Source organism: Orbicella faveolata, unplaced genomic scaffold, assembly GCF_042242905.1.
Source record: "Orbicella faveolata isolate gen_17 unplaced genomic scaffold, um_ofav_v1 contig_35, whole genome shotgun sequence".
NCBI classification, from domain to species: Eukaryota; Metazoa; Cnidaria; class Anthozoa; order Scleractinia; family Merulinidae; genus Orbicella; species Orbicella faveolata.
Window position 1 is genome coordinate 27619051 of NW_028301564.1, and position 6778 is coordinate 27625828.

The 6778-nt window shown below is 38.5% G+C and overlaps 1 long non-coding RNA gene across 1 annotated transcript; it reads right to left on the reverse strand.

Moving 5' to 3' along the window:
* Window positions 1-6472, reverse strand: LOC149104100 (uncharacterized). Its single transcript, XR_016202069.1, has 6 exons — window positions 6321-6472; window positions 6109-6242; window positions 4469-4550; window positions 3621-3762; window positions 2963-3159; window positions 1-2578 (listed from the first exon to the last, which is right to left on the reverse strand). It is a non-coding gene; the product is annotated as an uncharacterized LOC149104100 (long non-coding RNA).
* Between the last annotated feature and the right edge of the window lie 306 nt (window positions 6473-6778).

Here is a 6778-nt window from a genome sequence, read left to right on the forward strand (position 1 = left end):
TTGGTGGTAAAGATTAGCTTTATTTATGGCTTGGTGGAAAGATTAACCTTATAGATATGTTAGTGTTAAACATTACACTTATTGATCGGTTGGCGGTAAAGATTACCCTTATAGATCGGTTGGTGGTAGAGATTATCGTGATAGATATGTTGGTGGTAAACATTACCCTGGTTGATCGGTTGGTTGTAAAGAGTACCCTCATTTATTTTTTGGTGGTAAAGATTACCATTGTTTATTTGCTGATGGTAAAGGTTACACTTATTAATCGGTTGTTGGTGAAGGTTACCATTTGTTGGTGGTAAAGATTATCCTTATAGATCGGATGGTGGTAAAGATTACCCTTATAGATCGGCTGGTGGTAAAGATTGCCCTTACAGATCGGTTGGTGGTAGAGATTATCATAGTAGATATGTTAGTGGTAAACATTACCCTTACTGATCAGTTGGTTGTAAAGAGCACCCTCATTTATTTTTTGGTGGTAAAGATTACCATCGTTTATTTTTGATGGTAAGGATTACCCTTATTGATCGGTTGTTGGTAAAGGTTACTATTTGTTGGTGGTAAAGATTATCCATTTTTAAACTTTGGCAGATATACATATTACCCATATTTATATTTAGGCGTCAAAAATTACGTCTTATGTTTTGCTGGCGGCAAAGATTTCTGTGGTGGTAATTCTAAATGTTTTTCATATTGTAACTTTGCTGGAAGTACATGTACATGTAGATTATCCAATGTTTAAATTTTGGTTTCAAAAATTTCTTTTAGTGATTTGTGGACGGGTAGGGCGGTTGTTACCTGTATTGATTTGTTGGCAATTGATGGCCTTACATCTAGATGTACAGTGTATGTCCAAGGTGGGACAAAGAGGATGAGCGAGCGAGTGAGTGTCACTTGACGTTAGTGGTAAGTGTTATTTTTTAGTGTCCTCATTTCGTATTAGCCACCACACCCAGCTCTTGTACCAACACAAACACAAAAGAAAATAATTATCCAAAATAATAACTGTGCTGATGTACATGTTACTTCACAATTATTCTCATTTTGCTTCACGATTGACAGTAATGAGATAACTGTGATTACAGACACAAACTTTTATGAATGCGTTTTTCCTTGTTTCCTTTACCGGCGTTACGTTCATAGTTATGTTCTGTCAGAGAAACTTATTAGTGCCTGCAAAGTACAAATTTACCGTTTATCACTTTGTTGTCAAGACAAAACTGTCTTTATTTGTTAGTTTGACTCGGGGTCTCTGAGATCAAGCACATCGGTATGCGGAAGATTCACACATGATAAGCAACTTGAGTTACAAGGTAAAGCAAGTTACTCTTTCACACGAAAGATCGGCTACTTCAGTATCCGGCATTCAGTGACGGGCAAGATGAGTTAAATGGATGGGGTGCAAAAACGTTTTGTACATATTCTTTACAGGTTACACTACTACTGACACTTACATGTAGCTTATGTAGAAATCAATTGGTGGTGGTTGCACAGTGCAAAAATGAGCACGTCCACGCTATAAAAACACGAAGAATGATTGAAATGCTTTTCCACTCTTCATCATCCCTACTTTCCATTTTGTCATGTGCTGCCAATGGGCTCCAATTTATCATCAGCCACGTGATGCTTTAATGCCAGTCGTTCTTCCAATTGCACGTTCATTCCTTCCTGTTTTTTTCCTTTCCCTTTTCCATTAGCTTTTGATGCTAGCTAAGATACCTTCCTTTGATATGCCTCCTGTTCCCTTCTACTTGCTCCTGATTCAGCTGGTTTCTTTGTTGTCTTGACCATGGCACTAATTTCAACAGCATCATCTTCATCTTGATCTTCTCCTTGCTTTTCATTTTCTTCAAGCGCATAACTCTCTTCCTATATCGTCTGGCTGTCCTCTGCCCTTCCCTGCCCCTCCTTCCTTTCTTTGCTGCTGCACGAATGGCGTACAGTATGGTGTCTTGACTTTCCTTGTTGGAAGTCCGTGTAAAAGCTGCTTTAACCTACAAAAAAATATTTTAGGGGAAACATTTTAAGGGAATCAGACATCTCTGTGGGACGCAAAGTAGTTAAGTTGAAGTTGTTTGTTGTTGTTCTTTGTTTGTTGCTGTTGTTTGAGATGTTTTGTTGCTGTTGTTGTTGTTTTATTGTTATTGTTAATGTACCTGTTAGGGTCGTTTGTAGATTGTACCAAACATAATGTAAAAACTGACAGTAAAAAAAAAAAAACTTGAGAATTCTTCAGTTGTCTTGTTTGTTGCTGATGCTCTTGTGGTAGTTCTTCTTGTCACTATTGTTCTAATTGTTTTGGTTGTTGAGGTTGCTGCTACTGTTTCTTTTTCTGCTTCTGTTGTTGTTTTCGTTTTTGTTGCAGTTATAGTTGCTGTCTGTCTCCGTTTTTGTTTTTTTCCTTGTTGCTGGTACTTCTGTTCCTGCTGTATAACAAAACACTTAACAACAGGTCCCTAAGCAAGCTAGTTACATGGACATCTGCTCTTGTTTTCCCTAGCATTTCTACGTTGACTTCGTTTCTGGAAGTAATTATATAGATTCCTGGAAGAGCAGAACTAGCCATTATGCGCTGGACCTGTCATTAAGTGTATAGTGTGAGTCTGAAGTTCATAAATCATGATTTATAGCAACATAACACGCCAAAGGGTATCCCAGTTTTTGTAGTGTGATGTGTCTAGGAATAAGGTTAGACTCCCACTGGATGGGGTGCTAAACCACCTCACATGAATCTCTAGGAAATTATTCAGGTACCCATTTGTAATCCTGGGTGAGGAGAGGAACTGTAAGATTAAGTGTCTTGTGCAAGAACACAACACAAGACCCTGTCTAAGGCCTAAACCCAAACTATTGACACAGAATTCAACAGGCTGAGCATTAGCCCGCAGCTGTCTTTTGATGAGCTTAAATTTTCTAACAACAAACATTCCAGAACAAGAGTCAAGGGACTGCATGTACAAACCTTCGATGGGATAGAAGTGACAGGATCTCTCTGTCCTTCAAAACTGGCCAAGCTCTATGATAGAATCCCAGTCCTCTATCATGTTGAATTCATAACCCTGGACACCCCAGAACTGATCTCATCTGATTCCTGCCAAGTGGCATCTTTGAACTCTCACCCCTTGAGAGCTGAAGTTTTCTCACAGCATCAAAACAACCCTGAAAAGAAACTGGTTGAATAAGAAAAACTTCCAATCACTTCCATCTGCAGTACACAAAAATAGAAGGGTGCCACTTTTCTTTAAATAGAGAAATTTGACATACAATGTAGCATTGAATTAGTTTTATATGAGGCATTAAGGCCCCCTCAGCCATGCACACAAGCAAAACAGTGTGAAGTAACAACCTCACAATGCCACAAATCTAGTATCCAGACTTACATGTCTACATTCTAACCTGGTAGTTATTTCAATTTCAGAATTCCTGTTGTCAGTATCTCTGTCACTACCAGTTTTAATGTTTATACAAGTTTATTTTTGGTAAAATCCTGGAGTAATTCTGTCGTCTTTAATTACCACAGCATACATGTACATTCACTCTGAATACTCTTTATGGGTTGGAATGGGTTACTTTGTAAAGTACACTGTACAACTGTACATGTTTCTTTCAAATGTCTGTACCTTGATCTGTTCAATGTGAGGTCCTGAAATCTCAAGTCGAAACTTTACAGTAATTTGCCAAGCTGCGAATCTTCTGACTGTTTCTATCATTGCACATACAGATGATTGGTATCTAGGTGTTCTTTATCAGTGATATTAATTCCTGTGGAAATAATCAAAAGTAAAGATGTCTTTAGTTATTATTAATGATGAATATCATACGTGTACATGCAAGATTCCAATAACAAGGGCCACCACCTTCTCCCTCCTACAAATAAGTCCACTTAAAATATAAGCCTTGGAAATCTTTGATGCAAAACTTCTTCTGATGCATTAAGACCTCCAGAATGTAAGCCCACTTACATTTATATTAATACCAGCTTTTAAAGAAAATAATATACAAGTGTACACCTTCTTCCAATAACAAGGTCCCTGTTCTAAAGGTGGTTCATGTTCAGAGACCTGTGATGTCAATCAACAACTATAAAACTTGTGCTTGATACCCTTATGTTCAGAGAGTTTCACTATTCTGCATTCTTTTAGAGTTCACATGCACATGATTGTAATATCAGGGATTATTCCAGCCCTATGCCCACCCAAACAAATAAAACCAAACATGGACTGGATGCTTCATGTAGTCCACTGTAGGGTTGCCCTCCGCAATTAATCTGCCAGTACCCATTTATGGTTAAAGAGAGGCACTCTGAGAGTTAGGTGTCTTGTCCAACAACACAATGTACATTTAATGAACCTGGCCAAGCCTCAAGTCCAGCACACTAACCATTCTAAAGGAAATCATACCTCCACAGCTCAGCTGAACTATACATTGTATTATATTGTATGTACATGTGAATGTTATGTTTCCTTACTTGCATTCCTCCTCTGTCTTCATTGCCTGCCATGATTCCATCAACTTGATCCACATGCCAGACATACTTCCTGAGTTCTACCCTGTGACCCGTCGTAACACAAAATACACACAGGACAATCAATAAACCATGTACAATCTGTGATGAGTGTGAAGGAAATAATTATGTGGAAACAACTCTGAAAATTTATCCCCTTTTCCTAGTTTTTCCAGCTTTTCATTAGTGTACTACATGAACAAGCACGAAAATGTAGGTTCCAGATATCATGAAAAATATAGTTCACATAAGATGTGGTCCAACACAGTTGATTCACTGCCAGTCTAGGCAAATGTTTTGTCAGTATGTGCACAGGGGTTTCATCAAGGGCTGCACAACTGGCAAATTGACTGGCTGTGGTCAGGATGATTTTGCCTGAGTGTCTGGTTTGACTTCCTAGAGAAAAGTTTTTCCCTCAAAGACGTTCAGTTCCAATGTGTTGTTGCCTACCTGTGAAAACCAATTGCCTCCCTGCTAAAAACAATTACTTAATGAAACCCCTGAATATGTAACTAGGTACATGTAGGTAGGAACAGTAGACCTGTACATGTAAGTTAACTTTATGTAACATCCTTGCCCTGTCAACTATACACCAATTACCTTCCTGCTAAAAACAATTACTAAATGAAACCACTGAATATGTAACTAGGTATATGTAGGCAGGAACAGTAGACCTGTACATGTAGGTAAACTCTATGTAACATACTTGCCCCATCAACTAAACAATAATAAAAAAATGAAGCTACACTATTACCAGGCAGAAAACCCTTCCATGGTTTTATTACTCAATGACTGAGAGATGTGTTCCTCCAGTGTCACTAGCACTGTTCTTCCAGACAACATAGAATTTTGTTTTTTTTTCACATTGTTGCTTTGTAAAAGACAGCAAAGAAATGTACCAAGAAATATAATGCAGGTGCACAGCCACTGTAGTGCTCTTTAAACCATTTGTTCAGTGGCATTCAAGTGCCCTTTGTGGTTTTATTAAACTCTCTCTTATGTGTCCCATATGTGGTCAAAAGAAATTCAGAAAGAGCAGGGGTTGGTCTCAAATGCCCAGTTTTAAAGTCAACAGTTATTTCTTGAGTAACAAAGGGAGTTTAAACCAACAAGCCTTCTCAGACCAGCGGGGGGAGGTGCACATACTCTCTGAAACAGTATCTTGGCAGAGCGGACAAGAGCAGGGCTGGGGAGGAGGGGGATGTTGGGTGTGAAAGTCTTGGAAGTAAGGAGAGGAGTATGGACTCTATAATTAATCTGAGGGGGTTTGTTGTTGTCTTGTTGTTCTTGTTTGTTTGTTTGCTTGTTTTTTCTTTCTTCCCAAATTTTGTCAACTGGGCATCTGCCTGTATGCCAAAAATGTCCTTTTGAAAGGGTCCACAGATAACCTCTCAATAGGGTGGGGACAGAAGTGGAATGCAGGTTAGATTATAAAATAGAACAGAAATGCACATTTCCAAGCAAGAAGGAAAAGTTACTTAATACTCTACATATCAAAACGAAATTATACTTTTTGAATCCCTAACTTATCAATTAACTGAACCTACTCATAGTTTAGAAACCATTCAACCGTCTCCACTAACCAAAACAAAACAAATTCTTACCTTGCTTTTCGCTCGGCCCTTTATAGGATCTTTCGATGCAGGCTTCGCACTTGAGTCTTTCCAGCGCTTATCTTCAAACTTTGAGGCCCCTGGTTTTGAAGGTTTCGTTTGGGACTAAAAAACAACCGAATATCCTGTTAATAAAATATAATAATCTTGTCAGCAATACACAAAACGAGCTCCTCGACCGAGAAAATAAACGATAAACGAACCATTTCGATGCGTTCTTCTGCATCAGTTTTGCAAATTTCGCGCCATCTTTGAAACGCTCGTAAAAGTAGCCAGCGGTTAATCTTTGCTTATGTTACTTATGTGACTTATGTGAAGTGTCTCTTTGTCATTCCTATGCCCCCAGCCCTAACTCGACCAGACGTTCCCTTCCCCTCCTAGCGAGAAACTCTAAGTTACTTGGCCAAGCTTTGTAGAATTATTGAGTGGAGCGTACGTACGCGATTATATGATTTGCCATTTTATTTATTTATTTATTTATTTATTTTTTACTCTTGTTATCTATGTCATATTTATCTGCTTCCAGATGAGTTACTACTGTATATAGGCTTCCTTGAATCAATGGCAAAGTCCTACAATTCGATTACCGATTCTCACCTTCGTGAAAGTTTTCAAGTCACCCTCAGCATCCTCTCGTTGTCACCTTTTATATAGTGTCCAG